The sequence below is a fragment of the Peromyscus leucopus genome, chromosome 3 (assembly GCF_004664715.2).
Source record: "Peromyscus leucopus breed LL Stock chromosome 3, UCI_PerLeu_2.1, whole genome shotgun sequence".
Classification (NCBI taxonomy): Eukaryota; Metazoa; Chordata; class Mammalia; order Rodentia; family Cricetidae; genus Peromyscus; species Peromyscus leucopus.
In genome coordinates, this window is record NC_051065.1 from 159,382,795 (window position 1) to 159,391,675 (window position 8,881).

The window sequence follows — 8,881 nt, forward strand, 5'->3', positions numbered from 1 at the left end:
TGCGCAACACATAGGAGAGTTTTTAAGGATTGAACTTCAGTTATACAGAGAAAAAATTCTTGGTTTTTGTGATTCTCCCTTCCCAGGAGAGCCTCTAGGTTTTGCTGAGCATTTCAGAGACAATGCACATGGAAGCTTAGGATTTGGCTGTAGCTCAGGCTTTCAAACAAACAAGTGGGAGGGGCAACTAAAGGACTTACTACAGAAAATAGAAAAGTTAACCAAAGTATTTTATTGATACATTCTTAGACAATACCACAGAACTGGAAGAGAATGGAAAGGAAATTTTTTTTCAGCAAGGGTTTTTTTTCCACTAAATTGACACATAAGCAGCAAGATTAACGAAAGTACTTATTACAAACAGTAAAAAACATACATGCTTCTTTTTTAAAGTCCTTATCACATTGGTCAGTCATAGGGGGCATGAACAAAACCTCAAGACATGAAAAATCCATATTCTTTCCTTCAGATAGCTTAATAATCTTTAAAATTATTGCAAAATATCCATATACCCTAAGTAAAATAACAAAAGAGAACACAAATACAAATATTAAACATAAATATAAACATGTACTGTAAAATACATTACTGGCATGCATACCAAAGATCAAGACCTCTATTCCATTTAGCCAATGCTTTTCTTTCACATCACATCACCTCTCGTGTACCAAAGATAGGTGGGGCATATCTTCTCAGCACAGTTTTTGGTCTTTAAATATCTTTTTGTGTGTGTCTTTAAAAAAAATAATGTGACTTTCCATGATACTATAATCATAACCACACAGTCATTTACAGATGTGCGTGGGGGGGTTGTGTTCTCTTATGTCTGCCGAGATTTATTTTTCTTTAAATTTAGTTGTTTTAAATTTTTCCCAAAGATTCCACCATCTGAGAGGATAGGGTTCTATGAAAACAGGGCATTCAAAAACAAACAGTGAACTAAGGTACAACATTGGGTGGCAAAGTGCAAATGTCCTCACAAACTGTACAGAAAATTTCAAAACCTTGCAGCCTGGAAGTACATACGTAGAAAGACAATTCAGCCCCAAAAAACAGTCCTGAGGCTCTCAACAGTTCATCCAAAAGAGCCGGGTGGGACTTGAGTCTCAAGTCTCCCTTTGTGTAGGGAGTCCAAAATTGCAGCCAAGATGGCAGTGCTGATGCCAATGACTTCTTAAGCCAAGATAAAGTAAAGGTGTCTCATAAAGCAGCTGTTTAGGATGTGTGGATCCTCTAACACTGGTCTCCCAGCTGGGGAAGCTCCTCCAGAGATGGGAAGCAGGCAGGACCAAAAGAGTCCTATGCCAGATTAGGTGACGGAATAACTGAGGGTCTTCCTCCTCCGTGGTTCCATTGGATGGAACAGGTTAGATAACCAGGTTATTATAACTGACATACTTCTTTTTTGCAGCGGGGCCTGGAGGGAAGAAAGAAAGAGGGTAAAGTCAATTGTGGCAATGACCCAGAATTCAAAGGTAGAGAGAGCTTGGATGGTTTCCGGTACCAAGTCAAGATAGAACAAGACATCTCCGAGGAATACACACATACTTTGGCATTGTGCATTTATCTATAATACCACTAAGATTGGCCTGCCAGTGATAAACAATTCACCTGGATTCATTTATTTGACATGCCTCCAACCTCTCATTTTTTGGACCTATAAGGTCATTGGATTAATTTATCATTGGTTGCCACACTTTCTAATTAGCCAACCCTAAGCTCCAAGGGTCATCTGATGCTGTAGAGATTTTCATCATGTGATAATTTCCTGAATCTCTTCATAAAGAACACCTACTGCTAGGAAGGGGCTCTTCTGGGTGACTGGAATTCATTTAGGTTGGCTAGCAGAGTGCACCCACCAGTTAGCATTCACAATTACCAAACAACTATTCGTCTCTTGCCCAGTCTTATCAGCGATGTGTGAATCATCTTCATGATGATTTCCATTGAGGTTAAAAGCACACCTGGAAGTATGAAGAGTCACACTATTCATTGGTTTTCCTCCCACGCAGAACAACTATTTTTCATCCAGTGACCTGGGACTCTTCTTTACTTATGTATCAAGTAAATACACACCCATTGGTTCTTCCAAGGCAGGCACAGGGCTACACACTTTCTTTCCTGAGCCAAAGGTAGTTCTTTCCCTGTGCTCCAAGGTCTCATAATATACCTATTTTAGGTTCTAGTTCTCTGGTCTATATAACACCACGTCTGTGAAGTAATGGGTTCTTGGCTCATTCACTCTTAGTCATATTGTATCAATTTCTATTAGATATAGACTCTGTCATGTATAATTGACAATGGCTTATGTGTTTATTCTTCTGAGACTCTCAATAGAGCTGTTTATGGAACACAGCACAGTAGCCAGAATTTTCCCAGAACTCTTAAGTAGGGACCTATGGGACTTTTGAGGCTCAAGCAGCTGCATTAGTGCGCTAAAAGCTTGTAACTGGTCTTCAGATTTGCTGTATTCTAAGTGCATATACAAATGCCATTTTTCAAGATACTTTCACAGCCTGAAAACTTTAATTTCACTTTATGGAGAAATTTGGACATACTTCTGAGCACTTCTGATTGGAAGACTCATTTTTCTGTTATAGCATATTGTGTTCAATAGAGAAAATAGAATTATATGAAAGTGAGAGTCTCCTGAAAACTCTAATCATGATGCATTGTCTTTTAATGAAGAAATGGACTTAGCCTCAGTAGATCTCAACACCACCACCCCTCCCCCGCCGAGAACATTTCCATGGCTCTTACAGCACCTATTGTCTTTAACAACTTTTTTGTTTGGGGTATAAGGAAGAAAAATACTTTATAGGATTTTTTTTTGAGATGGGGTCTCTTGAATTCCAGGTTACCCCTAAACTCTCTATGTGGCCAAGGATGACCTTGAACTTCTGATCATCTTGCCTGCACTTCCCAAGTGCTGAGATTACAATATGTACCACCACATCCTTTACCACAAGGCTGCTACTAACTGAGCTGTACCTCCAGCCCCCAATTGAGGGAATCTTTCTAAAGATGCTTCCTGACTCCAAACCTTATTTGCAATGTCATAGCCAGTCAACCTCAGCTGACACAGACAAGTCATTGTGACAGTGTGCCTTGTCAAATGCCAAGGAGCTAATTATCCTCCAGACCAAAGGGGAAGAAAACAAACAAAAGCCCCAGAAGCCTGAGCTGGCCTAAATATTGGAGACGCCTCTATTGTGTGGTTAATTAAGACTGGATTCTGGGTAGGCAGAATTTTCTAGTGGAAAAAGAATAATTAAATGTCCTCAAATAGGTTACTATATAATACCAGTCAGTAAAGAATTTTTACTAAAAGAATAGTGGCTTAGAAAAATACTGTTCCTGTGATGTAGAGAACACTGGTTTGGATTAAATTAAAATCAAAATCTTGCTGCTTTTAAAAAACATTAGTTATTTGGGGCTATGAGGTAATTCAGCAGGGTAAGATGCTTGCCACTAAGCCTCCCCCACAGCCAGAGTGCAACCCACATGGTGAGAGAAGAAGACTGACTCTCACAAGTTGTCCTGTGACCCCCACACATGTGCCTCAGGCTCACACATAAACATACACACAATTAAATACATATTAAAAAATGGAAATAGAGGCTAGGATGATAACTCAGTTGATAGAGTATTTGCTTAGCATGCACAAAGCTGTGAGTTCTACTCTAAACACAGCCTAAACAAGGCATGGTGTAGCATGCCTGTCTTCCTAGCACTTAGTAAGTGAAGCAGAAATATTGGGAGTTCAAGTTCATTCTCAGTCCCACAGCAAGTTTGAGGCCAGCCTGGGCTAGGTGAGACACTGAGTTAACAAGAAGAAAGCAATGGAACAAACAAAAATTAGGAAAGTGTGCTTGGCAGAACATGGTAGGACTCACTAAAGCCTTGTGGGAATTATCTTCTTGTGTTTTCAGAAAGCCAGAGATGTAATTTGTATTCTACATTATAGATAAGAGGGACACAGGGCTCACAGGGACCAGCATTCTAGCACCACGCAAAGACCCTGCTTCCTGGGACTCACCTGCCTGGGTTCTGACTTTGTTTCATCACTTACACTGAGAGGAGCCTAATCCTCTGCCATGAGGCTACATTCTTTAGAGGCTTAATAAAATGAGGACAGTAATTCAGATCCCATGGACTGTTGATAGCATGGATGTCAGAATTATCCCAGTCTCTCACCGGGGAATATAACCCAGAAATGTATTTTTAGGTTACAAATTTCTCTACAAAGGATAAGCCTCAATATATGCTTTCTTTGCAGAATTGCTTTGGAGCATTGCAGCAAGGTTATAATGAAGTTTATGCAGTCCCTAGAATGGCAATTTCTGTCCTTTATCACAGCAAAGTCCAATGTATTATAGTGTTTATTTTTAAACCATCCTGGCCTCATGAGTAAATAAAAGAAGTGCCCACAGGGCTGATAATTCTATTTATTAGAATAGCAATGTAGTTTATGGTCCAGGAAAGAGAATTGCCTAGCTCAAAATAGTTGTCCAGAAAAATGGTTGCTAAAGAGATCTGCTTTTTATTTTGAAAAGGCTAGGAATTTCTTTCCCTTCGAAGCTAGAGGTTTTTTGTTTGTTTATTTGTTTGTTTTAAAGAATGGGAATAGAATGAAATTAAAAAAAAGATTTCTTAATTTTATGTGTATGAGTGTTTTATATGCATGTATGTACATGTATCATGTGTGTTCCTGGTGCCTAAGGAGGTCAGCAGAGGCTGTCAGATGCCCTGGAACTGGAGTTATGAATGGTTATGAGACAAGATATAGGTGCTGGATACTCAACCTGGGGTCTCTACAAGAACAGTGAGGGCTTTTTAACCACTGAGAAATCTACCCAGCCCTAGAAATTACAGGAATAAATTATATTGTTCCTATTAAAATCTTTAGAGCTATTTATCAGTTGTTCTCAAACCCAGGTATTTCAAAGAGCTGAAGTTTTCAATGAGAAAGTATTAAGGACATTGATTTCTAAAATACATTATTAATGCACATTTTCAATTTAAGGAAGATTAGACATCATCCAACTCATTCTTATTTTGTTAAAACTCTCATTTTGGCATTAACCTTAGTGGGCTAATTTCATTTTAATTTTAATGTAATTTTCTCCAGGATTTGCTTTCTCATTACACTCATTTATGTGAGGATGGAAGGCCTGAGTCATGGCATACTTGTGGAGGTCAGAGGACAGCTAGAGGGAGTTGGTTTCTCCTTGTGCCTTGTGGGACCCAGGGATGGAACTGGGTCAGGATTGGTTGCAAGCACCTTCACCCTGGAGCTACCTCATTGCCCACTGTCTGAACTTTTGCTTCACAAAAATTTTATTTCTTATGAACTAGAGTAAAGAAACTATGAAGCAATGTAAAAACAAAACACGGAAAAGAAAAAGCATCGTATAAATACCATAATTGAGAAAGCTGAATAAATAATAACAAAGCAGGACTCTTCCATTTATCCCATTTTTAGGTTTTCTAATTTTATAAGTAACACATTTTATGTTTTATCAGATAAATACCATGTGTTTTCAGTTTTTAAAAATATGTTTATGTAAATTTATATACGTAGAAGTACACATATGGAGTGCTGCAAACACTGCAAAAACTAAACAAAATTGTATCACATCCCTAAATATAACACACATAAAAGCCATGGCATCCTATCCACAGACAGGAGAGGAACATCTAATCATCCCCTTCTCACTCTCACTAGCAGCTCTTCCTTTCTCTCATTTACCATAGCTACTGTCCTGAAGTTGGTATGGCTCATGCCACTCCCACATGCGTAGTTACCAATAAAATTTAGATAGTATTACTTCATGTGTTTTAAAGACACACAATGGTGTTACTCCATGCATATTCAATTACAACCTTTCATTTTTTAAAAAATTATGTGTATGTATAGTTGCCATGTGCACATGTGAGTGAAGTGCCCACAGAAGCCAGAAGAGGGTGCCAGACCCCCTTAGAGCTAATGCTATGGGCAGTTGTGAACTGACCTTGTGCTGAGGACCGAAGTCAGATCCTCTGCAAGAGCAATGCATGCTCTTAACCATTGAGTCACCTCTCCAGCCTTCATGACCTGTTTATCATATAACGTTTTTGAGGTTTATTTGCATTGATTTTGTATTTGTGGGTGCCAGATAGCAAAGTTTCTGTAATTTTTGTCCTATCCATAGAATGTATTTTCTGATTTAAAAAAAAAAAACAAATAAATAAAGCAAAAGTAAATAGCTTGTGAAATACAACATTATTTTAAAAAGTCATGCTAAGGTATAAGCCAAGAAAACATCTTTATTATACATTTGACTAAAACAAACCCCTGACTGCTAAGTCCTAATTTTTAACTATGCAAGTAAATGATTCAAAGACAATCTAACTTTTAGAAAGCAGATTTACATTACAATAAGATAATTTGTAGATGAAAAATACAAAGAGCAAAAAAAAAAAAAAGTGCACCACTACAGAAATATAGTTCAAACGATTAGATAGCATTTTGTCCTTAAAGAATGATAAAAGAAATTGAATTAATGTCAAATATCAGTGAGGGAATAAATACAGAAGAAATCCTTAGCCCAGTGGTAGGGTTGTAAATTAGTACAATCTTCTGGGAGAACCACAGTGTCAGAAGAAACCTTGAACAAACTCTGCCGGACCCTGACTAAGGCCCTGTATTGAAACTCCAGCCCCCTCTCCCTTCACTGCCATTGTGAAAATCAGTCACTGGCTAGGAGGCGAATCCTTATCGTGGTGGCACTGTTGTTTCTCATCTGGACAGCCAACTCCAGAAGGGAGAAACTATAGTTTTGCATTTCACCCCAGCAGTTGCACTTAATTTTCTATTTCCCACAGTTCCCATATAAAGCCCAAGTCTCCCCTTCCTTTGGCGGGCACTCCTTTCCTTCTGGGTCTGTCCCTTGTAGTTTGACACACACAGTCTGTCTGCTGAAGTCAGACTGATCTCTCTTCTGCCTCCCTTCTGTTGAAGCTACCTCAGAAATCGAACATGTGGGAAATGCTGTAACAATCTGAGTATGTGAGCCAGTGATTCAGCAACTTCCCTTATAGGCTTACTCGAGAGAGTTTCCCAGTGTGTGCATAGGTCTTTGTAGGACTTTCCAGCACTTTAACATGATAATTAATCCCACACACACTATAAAACAGTAAAGTGGACTGAGTATAAGATATTGGCTTCAGCCAACTGAACTGGAAAAGGTAGGAAGCTTAGGCACCTTGGGCTGTTATCTCAGCAGACTGATTTCTCCATTTTAGAAAGGAGCCAGAGTTCTGCATTTTATGTAAAAGTTCGCTTTTCACTTAGATAGTCAACAAAAGTATGTACCAAGTATGCCATGTGTTAGGCTCTATTTTAGGTATTAGCAATATTTTCAGTATACGTTTGATAATCATAATAAAACATCATTTAATGTCATAAAGATATGGAGAGGATACCTTCAACTGATAACTCTGGTACCAGATCTGATGAAAAGCTAATCAGCTTCCTTGTATATCATTCAGTAAGAGCTAATTAATCCATTGTGGATTGATTTCCCCTAAATTCTTTTTAATTGATTATATAAGCATATTATTCATACCAAAAGATGCAAATCTGAGCAAGAATGCAGAACATAATGAGTGAAAGATTCATAATTATGGCAACCCAATTGTGAAGGTAAAACTACTTGTTCTTAGGTTGGCTAGCTGCATTTCTCTCTTCTAAATTTTTTATTTTGTGTTTTGCTTGTGTGTGTATGTGTATGTATGTTTGTGTGCGTCTGTGTATGTGTGTGTATATGTCTGTGTATGTCTGCGCATGTATGTCTGCATGAATGTATGTGCCTGTGTATGTCTATGTGTATGCATGTCTGTGTGTCTGTGTACGTGTGGGTATCTGTATGTTTTTTATGTATATATGTCTGTGTGTGTATGTGTCTGTGTGTATGTGTGCATTGTGTACATGTGTGTCTGCATGTCTACGTGTATGCATGTGTGTGTGTGTGTGTGTGTGTGTGTGTATGTATGTGTCTGTGTGACTGTGTGTGTAGATAGCACAGCCTACTTGTGGACATTAGAGGAAAATATGTGGGAGACTATTCTTTCTTCTACTAAGGCTCAAACTGCAGTGTTCAGTCTTGGCAGTAAGTGCTTTAATTCACTGAGCCATCTTGCTGGCCCTAGCTGAACTTTTTGATGCAAGGAGCTTGGCAGGGTGAGAATATAATCAATCAGGAAAACAAGGCTATAGTCACAATCACCGTTAATTCTAATCCAGTTGCAAAACTCCAAAATCTGGGTTTCCGTCTATCTACTCAATTATCCAGGCAAATAGTATTTGACAAGGATTGGATGTCAGTCTTCATATATGCTGACTGTGTAAAACAGGCTAGGGGTCTGCAAGCAATTGGCTCACTTCTTATTTGTTCTGTGCTCAGGCAAGGGTTGACCTCTGTCACTAGGAAGCAGTTTTGTTTTTCTGTCTAATGTGGTAGGAAAATTGCATGAGTCACAGACCAGCCTCACATTAGAGGGCAGGTCAGTGGACAATGGACTGGCATCAGCTCACTGTATTTGCAGACAGCAGCAGAATGAATAATAGGGAAACAAGAGAATGAGGCAGCAACCTAGCAACCCTCAGGAAAAAATGCACCATCTTTGTGAGGGTCACAGATAAGAGACTTGATGGGACTTAAATAATGGTGCTGAAAATGGCTATGAACTCTGCTTGAAGCAGTGTGTGAGGGATGTCTTAGATGTTAAGTTGATGTCCTAGGTGAGGATGAGCTGCCTTGAACCTAGGAGGGCTTCCAAGTGAATTGGATATCTGAACCCAAAGCAAGAGAAAGAGTGTGTGCAGGGTGATCAGTGA

General features: G+C 38.9%; 1 protein-coding gene across 1 annotated transcript in view; it reads right to left on the reverse strand.

Moving 5' to 3' along the window:
* Nucleotides 1-212: 212 nt before the first annotated feature.
* The window catches only part of Grm7 (glutamate metabotropic receptor 7), a gene marked incomplete at its 5' end in the record, with an annotated part of 311,121 nt that continues 302,452 nt past the window's right edge, over nucleotides 213-8,881 (reverse strand). Inside the window, one exon of the mRNA XM_037204288.1 lies at nucleotides 213-1,417. The remainder of the gene's footprint in view (nucleotides 1,418-8,881) is intronic.